This window comes from Anabrus simplex, chromosome 3 (assembly GCF_040414725.1).
Source record: "Anabrus simplex isolate iqAnaSimp1 chromosome 3, ASM4041472v1, whole genome shotgun sequence".
In the NCBI taxonomy this organism is placed as follows: Eukaryota; Metazoa; Arthropoda; class Insecta; order Orthoptera; family Tettigoniidae; genus Anabrus; species Anabrus simplex.
In genome coordinates, this window is record NC_090267.1 from 57,621,636 (window position 1) to 57,631,472 (window position 9,837).

The 9,837-nt window shown below is 41.2% G+C and overlaps 1 protein-coding gene across 4 annotated transcripts in view; it reads right to left on the minus strand.

Moving 5' to 3' along the window:
* The window catches only part of cib (thymosin beta cib), a 111,716-nt gene extending 104,286 nt beyond the window's left edge, over positions 1-7,430 (minus strand). For all 4 annotated transcript variants that reach the window (XM_067142542.2, XM_067142540.2, XM_067142541.2 and 1 more), the window contains exon 1: positions 7,286-7,430. The gene's annotated coding sequence lies outside the window, so the exon portion shown is untranslated. The remainder of the gene's footprint in view (positions 1-7,285) is intronic.
* Positions 7,431-9,837: the final 2,407 nt, after the last annotated feature.

Below are 9,837 nucleotides of genomic sequence, written 5' to 3' on the forward strand. Positions count from 1 at the left end.
AGCAAGGTCGATAAACCACAATTTCACGGGGACGATGGACTGAACCTGCAAGGTTAACTGAAGGGGCAACAAACTCCAGATGCATTGATAAAAATGCAAACTCTAATCAAACCAAACTAAGCATAGGCTATTAAGACACTGAAATATGACCGCATTCGCCGATCTTTGTTTTTTCGGGTGCCGGGGGAGAAACATTAAGTCTTTGCCGGGATTTACAGCCGGAAGCACTTTTTTTCCGCCACGTGAATTTTCCATGTGAAAATTCCACCAAGGATCTATCGAAGTTTGAACCCCGTCTGGGTGGAAAGCCAGCAGCTAAGTCTGCGCTAATCAGACGCTGAAACATGAAATTTGCACACGAAAAGTGATTGGCTAAGCATACAGACACCAATCTCCCGCATTAACACCATACCGGGCGGTTAGCGGCACGCAGCTGTGAGCTTGCATCCGGGAGACAGTGGGTTCGAATTCCAGCCCTGAAGATGGTATTCCGTGGTTTCCCATTTTCACACCAGGCAAATGCTGGGGCTTTACCTTAAGGCTACGGCCGCTTCCTTCCAACTCCTAGACCTTTTCTATCCTATCGTCGCCATTGAGACCTATCTGTCAGCGCGACGTAAAAGACACTAGCAGAAAAAAAGCACCACTAAATAATTTGCGCAAACCCGTTACCCGTAAAGGATTTTAAAACTAAGGGAAACACGGAATACAGGATTGGGTAAAAGGCTCGGAAAACATACAGGGTACCATCTTGCCTACAATAGAATAACTGGTGAAAATGATCACTATTTTATCAATACCCCATGAATGTTAACTTGTTCTTTCAATGTCTGCACAATTTAAAGAGAGACGAGGTCGTTAGAACTACAAGGAAACTTTAGTTAACAAAATTAAACGATCCCGAACAGTGAAATCTAAGGAACTACAAGATACACGACTGACCTACCTCAACTTACGAACTCAAAGTCGAAAAACGCTACATATCAAGCCCTTTCGTTCAGGTCTTCAGGTAGAGCATATTCTTATCCTTCTGTCATCAATCTTTAGTCTATCCGTTCCTACGCTGCTGTGCAAAAGCAGCAGCTTACATGGCCAGCAGAAAGAAATTAATTTGTTCTAGTCCACACCAGAAGACAAGAGCGCTGTAAATACTAGGTCTCGCCAGCAAAGACAACTTCAACAATGGGATGAAATAAGACTTTTTTACAATTTAAAGTACGTTGCACGATCATGGATAGGTCTTACGGCTAGCAGTGGGGAAAGAAGTGCCCGTTGATTTAATGAAGGTACAGTCCCAGCATTTATCTCGTGTGAAAATGGGAAAACATGGAAAAACATTCAACGAAAGTTGGGTTCGAACCCACTAGCTCCGGAATGCAAACTGGTAACTACATGACCCATACCGTGTAGCCACTTCCTCGGTAATAAGACTTATTAAAAAGAAATTATCTCTCAGAGAAAATAACCAGCATTCCAATAGATCATAATAAAGTGTGAAGATAAAGTTCGAATTCAATAAGACAAATAGGGGCAAATATTCATTTACAGAAAGAAATTATGGATTGGAATAATTTACCAGGGGAGATGTTTCATACATTTCCAGGTTCTCTGAAATTATTTAAGAAAGAACAAGGTAAACAACTGATAAGTAATCTGCCACCTGGTCGACTGCCCTAAATGCAGATCAGTGGTAACCGATTGATTCATATTAGGCCTATATTATGATCCGAGCTGGAAGTAATTGAGTAAGTAATCTAATTACTTTTAAACGATTACATTCTTAGTAATTTTTACTTGTAATATTTAACTTAAAAAAGTAATTTGCACTTTTAATTTACTTCTTGAAATGAAATTTTAATAGTTCCATTCAAGTAATTGATATACATCGCACAGTAGCAGAAATGACTTCAAAAGGTGCTATTTCCACCTTAAGAAAGTTGTGGAAAAAGCGCAAGAAACGTAAAATAGAAGGTTCGTGGGAACGTTTGGTACAACTTTCCAGCAATTACTCTTTCTGGTCTGGACTATACAGGGCAATCTATAATATTCAACTACTGTAATGCATTTGGACGAAACACTGATTTATTTTCTGGAAGTGGAAATAGGCTAACACCTTTTGAACTAACACCCCTCAAAACAATGTGAAAAAAAAAAAATTCAGTTCTACCACAGCAGAACCAGTTTCTGCACCACAGCTGGATGAGGAACTACCTCGCCTCTCCAGTACCGTATTTCCAAAGACATTCCAACGATGTTCTTGAATTAAAGGTATTCCTTCAAGTGCCCCTGTAGGACGCCTTGTCAGTATATGTAAAGAAGTAGCTTTCCCCTTAAGACGTTGAGGATTAGAGGTGAATTTTAAGAACAAATTAATTTATTCACAAAGTAAAATCATTTCAAATGTTAAGTCATTGAAATAAGAATGATGGGAATAGATCATTTCAAAAATTCCAAGGCATGATGTTTAGTCTCACCTAATGACAGTCATTGCATCTACGCTAAAAAATCCACACAAAATTAAGTAATATATTCCTTTTCCTTGCAAACTTATTCCAGCTCCATGCAAATGCAAATTCACGATTTCCTTAAGACTATCGTTCTGTAAATTTTGTAATTTTACTGATTACTTTTTGTAAAAGTGATTTGTAATCTTACAGTAATTCGGTAAAATATTTCTGAAGTAACTGGAATCGAGTCCGATTACGTTTTTCTGGTACTCATCCCATCACCGAATATAATCATGGCCTCTTTCAATAGTTTAAGACTACTATAGTTTCCGAAGAAGTGGTCTTCAGATGCCCAGATTAACTTTACTAAACTACTTCACTAACACGCGCTGACAACAACCCTCTCCAACTAAACAATCCTGCATTGCCCTTAAATCTTAATGCACGTATTGGTTAATCTCTCAGCGTTTTCTGCAGGAAGGATAATGCTCGTATGACCTTTCTGCAGAAACTGCAGACGATGGTCTCAATGTAAAACGGCCTAAATTCCATCTCTGCATAAAAGCTTGACTGAACATTTTTCCTACCATGAGGCATCACCATAGATCCTTTGCCCTACCAAGAGTAAAAATTCTCAAATTAATCCTCATAGCAGCTATCTTTATGCAACAGGTTTAGTAGTACATTATTATTTATTCTATTTTTATAGATCTCATGACGTTCGGTTTACATGTCACTTTCACTCAATGCTAGTCCAAGACATCTGGCAATTCCAACACAGGAAAAATATAGTCGTCACAGGCACTTGGGCCATAACTTCTAATGTCAAAATCAGACAAATCAGGTCTCGAGACAACATGCAATAATCATCATTAGCATCATCTAACGCTCTTCAAAATACAAGCAGTCTTCAGTGAAATGAAATCTTGTGATCATATACTGCCAAATCCAAACCACAAGCAGGAAACCGTTTTACCAGTAAAACCGGAACAGTCTTCCTCAAAAGACCGAGGCGAGCTATCGCATCCGCCTAGCTCTTCACTACTTCCTTGCATTGTATGGTAATATCCATTAAAAGACAAACGAGTGAATGATCTGCTGGAACACCTCACAACCTAAGAGTCTGAGAAAACCGCTCGCCGCCTCTCCTAAAGATAAATTTTAAAAGTCTAAAGCCACTTCGTTACCGTTGTGCGAAAACGAATAATTACAAGTATTTTGAGTGTTTAGAGAAAGCAGCACGTTCACTTGTAAACATACTCTGACTGCAAGAAATAGTTCTCAAACCAATTGACTTTCATCAGACAAATACTGCTGAACTACGAATATCGTGAGCCAACCCGAAAAATACAAGGAATATGCGAGAAAAATACATCGAACAGAAAGACACAATCGTAAGCAAGTATTTGTATTGAAAATACGTTAAGAATGAGCATGCCAGGATAGATGGACTGTTTGCGTGAAGAGACCTGTGTGTCTGGGCCAAGTGAGACAAGAAGGGTAGACCCCTAGGAAGATACTAATGTTAAGAGTTTGCCTAGGATGCTGGTTAGTTTATATGACAAGACGCAGAATAAGGGCTGCAACTTCGCCATAAAGGAGATTTAGTTCATTTCAAAAATACGTTAATCACAAAATCGCAACGTGGCAAATCTGAGATTAAATCATTTTTATTTAATTTATTTAGCGTACCGGTATGGCTTTTAGTGCCGCGACTGTCTGGCACTGTGGGGTTTACCCTAACTGAATGGTGTATTTGTGATAAGTTAGAATTTCGAATTTTCGTCATAGCTGGCCAATGTGTAAATTTTAAGATGTACGGCTCTCCTTGTGAAAGTCTATTTAACGCGACCTGCATAGCTATAAGTTACCGTATGGTCATAATGAAGTAGAGAGATTGAAAAATCCGGTGTCACATAGCCTACCGTCAAATAATATCAAGGGGGTCTTCAAGGCTTAACGTCTCCACCCGACGGACGAATCGCCACCAAGTCATATGTCCTCACTCCATATGAACATTGTGGAGCGGTTCGGAATCTAATCCAGGCTTTTGGCACGCAAATCAGTGATTAGAAATTTTATACCACCACCTCTCCTACCCTGCCGGCCAGCATTCTGATAGTGATTTTTTCGACCAACGGGATTCGAAGCGGCTAACCACGATGTCAGACCCTAGGAAACTTCCGACGCCTTAACGATCCTGGCTACCACGCGGGCTTTGAATAACAGTTTCTAACGAACATCAACGACAGGAAGCTTCAGCATATTAGTTACGTCACGAGAGGCAAACTTATGCATTTCTCCAAAATCATTTGGGGGAAAACTGAAGATACCTAAGAATTCGCAGGCATTATTCCTGGTTTAAGATGCTGTTGCGTTAATTCGGACAAATATCTCCCGATGAAACATTCAATGGGTATTCATAATCAACTGGACTGCCAACCTTTAGAGGGAGACTGCATGCTAAAATTACCAGGCCCAGGTATTTGGGTATGGAGTCTTGTCAAATAATCCGATTGTTGAGGATGGTCACCCGGTTGTTATCTCCCTTAAAATTATCACCGCAACTGTCCATACTCTTAATACTAGCAAACAATTGCTTGTAGGGTTGAGAAGTGGTCGTTGCCTGTACTACAGGTTACGATCACGGGATTCGCTTGGAGGGAAAGAGAAACATTGGGAACCCGCAGGCCACGTTTCATGGAACCAGTCAAATTCGTGGCAGGGTCGGGAATTGAAACAGTCAAAATGTTAAACGATTGCACAATGTCATAAAATACTGCGCACAGTACAATTACTAACAGAGAAAGGTGCTCAAAATCCTAACGTCACACTTAAGAATAAGTTTTCCTGATGTTAAATCAGGAAGTATAATCTAAAGCAACTTCCGCTTCCAGCAATGTCAATTGCGTCAATTGCTCGACAAAGTAGTCGGCAAGAAATTCCGCTCCGAGTGGGCAAGGTCGAGTGATTTTCTCCGTGCTGCTCTCCATAATATCCTGAACTCATCTTATGAAGCGGAGAACTCGTCAAACAAGTGCACGGAATAGCAGATTAAGTTGCTAGCTATATATAGGCATGTGCAGTGTTGGCACACGGCTGACTCACTCAGCCCTGCCCACACTTTCTCCGTTGAACCAACAGATAGCGACATCTTCGTTAATCAATAAGTAATAACAATATAAATACAATCTGACGTCACGAGTGGTGAATTCCTCTCGCTGGGAAAATGTTTTTGTCCAATGATTCATTTGAAATGTTCACTCGCCAAACTAAGGTAAGCTTCGTCTGCGTCCTCCAATTTCATCTAATAATAATTATTATTTCGTGTGGCTATTTCTAGCCGGGTGTAGCCCTTGTAATGCAGACCCTCCGATGAGGGTGGGCGGCATCTGCCATGTGTAGGTAACTGCGTGTTATTGTGGTGGAGGATAGTGTGTGTGTGTTACAGGAATGTTGGGGACAGCACAAACATCCAGCCCCCGATCCAATGGAACCCTCTGAACCGAATTCCAGTACGCTGACCATTCAGCCAACGAGTCGGACTATTTCATCTAATGAAAACTGTCAACTTTACTTACTTGCCATTAGCAACAGTGAACATCAACACTTGTTTATCCGAGCACAACACAGCAGTACCTACGCAATCTTACATGTACATGACCGGAAAAAACTCAATACTGGATTCGTACTAAACGGAAAGCCATAAACTGTTAGAAACTTGGTAACATTTAAAAAACCAGTAGGCTTTCGTTCCTTAAAAACACATTAACAAAGTTCATGGTCACCAGTTCAAAGTATACTCGGGAACCAAATAAAAGAACCGCGAAATATACCTCTTCACTTCCGTCCGCATGACAGAAGGGCTAGTCTCACCTTTAAATGTGGCAACAACGCTCAAAAATGCTGGTTACCATGGAGACTTTCAGTATATTAACTACACCGTAAGGCTTTAGAAGAAATAGATCACTTTGGCTCCCTTATACTAAGTAAAACATAAAACAATTTACGTAGAACAGCGCAGGCAAAAGAAAAGAACAATTCTTCCCTCACTACTGCTAAGCCCTTCGCAGCGGTCCCTCGAACGCTTACCTCGATCAGAACAACGCCCAAGAGCATAGTCTCTTCAAAAAGAAAATCTACTAAAATGCAAATTATTCATGAATGAGCAGTCTCTGAAACCATGAGCATGACGAAATAAAGCCTAATTCGTCAAATATTACAACAATACAAGAAAACTAGTAACAATACGCACGGCTTACAGAAGTACAAGAACCACATCCAAAAGGGCTTTCCAAGTACCTGAATATTTTAAATCACGCTAAAAACGAAGTTTTCTAAACGTGAAAGTAGTTTCGAAATCATGGAGCCATACTTTCCCTTCCAACAAACAGCCGTCTGTTGTTTGCCTTACAGAAACTATATTAATATTCCAGCTAAAAATAACCGAAATCCTCACTTAAATACACTTCTCTACACAAAATTACAGTTCAACTGTTCAACACACAGTTTCAATCCACTATATATTTCGTAAATGCGAGAAAGCCGGCCAGGTGCAGCATAGCAACTATTAGGTTCGTAGGAGTGAAATTTTGTCAAATGCGACAATTCAACTCAACCTACTTATAAGTTCAAAAATAGTTGTTCATTCTCTTCTTCTCGTTGTATTCACTTCAAATCGGACACCGTTAACTATTACCGATAACGCAGCATAAAAGCATAAGAACCACACCCAAACATCGGTTTCTAAACAGAATGCTACTCGTTTGAAAGCTGACGAGAAAAACAATCAACATCATACGAAAATAAATATACATCGTAATAAAAACGTGATTTACCTGGTTCAGAGAATTCACAAAGTCTTGAGATGAAACGTGGCCGACTGGCTTGTTCACAATTTTGGTCCCTCAACACCTTACTGACTGAACGTCACTGACCAACTGTCAGAAGGTAGCAGCCGGCTTTTGAGGTGACGGCACTTGGTAGCGCTAGCTGCGCTGCGCATGACTCATGCAACGACAACCCTATCGTGGAGCGCTCTGGTGTCAACGAGAACACAACCAAACCCATCACCCAACGAGACTCGGACTGCAGCAGCTCATTCATAAATTAATTACACCTACAATTCAAATTAGAGCGCTTCTTCCTAGTTCATTCTATTAACCCTGAAAACGTACACTTATGTTTCAGGGACACTAACCGTACACCGGGGCACTGAATACCCCATAAAAGAAACAATTCTTTTACACATTCAGACTTACGATTTATTTTAAAATGTCATTAAATCACTGAATGGGATTCTTTTCAGTGCGTGAATATATGTTTTTCAAATTAGATCACCGAATCAGCTTCTAATGAAACAAAATAAAAGATCATATTTTTAAAAACAAATCCTACCTTTTGTATGTTAGTACTAAGTTTTACTATAAGGTTCTTTCTTTCTTTCTTTCTTTCTTTCTTTCTTTCTTTCTTTCTTTCTTTGTTATTCTGTTTACCCTCCAGGGTTGATTTTTTCCTCGGACTCAGCGAGGGATCCCACCTCTACCGCCTCAAGGGCGGAGCGTCCTGGAGCGCAAGACTTTGGATCGGGGTAATACAACTGGGAAGAAGGACCAGTACCTCACCCAGGTGGCCTCACCTACTATGCTGAATAGGGGCCTTGTGGGGGAATGGGAAAGATGGAAATGGACAAACAAGGAAGCGGCCATGGCGTTAAGTTAGGTACCATCCCAGCATTTTTCTGGAGGAGAAGTGGGAAACCACTTCCACGATGGCTGAGGTGGGAGTAGAACCCTACTCTACTCAGCTGACCTCCCGAGACTGAGTGGACCCCGTTCTAGCCCTCGTGCCACTTTTCGAATTTCGTGCAGAATCGGGAATCGAACCTGGGCCTCCGGGGGTGGAAGCTAATCATGCTAACCACTACACCACAGCGGCGGACTACTATAAGGTTCACTCTACAAAATTTCGTCACAACTCCAGCATATGGCTTTTCACAAAATATCTTTCGTTCACTGCAAATAATATTGATTTTAGAATATTTGGATAGCCGTTAAAAATTCCAGACCTGAGACTGACTGGTGTTGGCTGACTGGGTATCGTAAATACCACTTTTTTACGTAATAGAAAGGCGGATTCCTCTGCGTGTTGATGGGATTTCCAGTCCTCTTCATATTCTGGATCTCATTCAATTCTTCTGCCAACGTGAAAATAAGTTCATCCGAAGCGCGAAGCGAAGATATATATCACATCATCTTCTTCAACAATGTTTATTTTCATTGTCGTCAAGAGAAGCAGTGGTCACTCGTTAGAATTAGTGCACGAGCTGAGATAGTACGAAGGCCAAAGAAAAGTCACGGAGGTAGGAGACTATAGGAATTGCGATTACCAAATTACTGCGAATTAAAAATTATCTGGGCCACTCAGTGCCCTGGTGTATGGTTCCAGAGTTAAGGCACATCCCCAACATTTACCTGTTTAAATTTAATTTAATATGGATATTGCTAGACAGGAACAGGCCTTGTGCGGGAGACCATGCGACGAGGGTGTGACCGTCGTACTAGGAAACTGCGTCTCATTGTGTTGGAGAGTGGAGGATAGTATCGTATGTGGTGATTGAGTTTCAGGGATATTGGGGGCAGTACGTATACCCAGTCGCCGAGCCAATCCCTGACCTGGCGGGGAATCGAACCCAGGGCCCTCTGAACCGTAGGGCACTACGCTGACCATTCACCCAAGGAGCCCGACATTTCTGAAAATGCGAATCCACGGAAAACTACCTTCAAGGTTGTCGACGATGGGGTTCAAATCCACCATCTCTTGAATGCAAGCTAATAACTACACTGTATTACTCAGCCAAGTTGTTCTGCGGTTTAAAAATAATAATGTACAATTTGATTATGGACTGCTGTAGCTTTAAGCGTTCAGTCTGCAAGTCTCTATGAACTAAGCACCTCCACATTTCTCTACACCGTCTAACAGTATTCGTAACTAATTCTGTAGCCTCGTTTAGTTCCACACCTCTTATTATAAATCATTAAAATATAAAACTATTATTATTACTATTATTATCATCATCATCGTCGTCGTCATCATAGTGGTTGCCTGGCCGAGGGGTCAAAGACGTTTTCGGTTCGCCCGGAAGGACGTAGGTTCGATTGCCGTCAGGAAGTTGAAACTTTTAACAAACGAGATTTCGTCTTCCTCAGATGCACATGACACTAAGGTTCACTTAACCTACACCAAAAATGAGAACCAGGGGGCAAAGGCGGTCGGGAGGAGAACTAACCATACTACCCCATCAAGTACCGACATTACAGATAGTGGAAGCCTTTACCTCCCACCCCTCCAAGGTCCTTCATGGCCTATGCGGAGGTTTCCAGACTGCCTG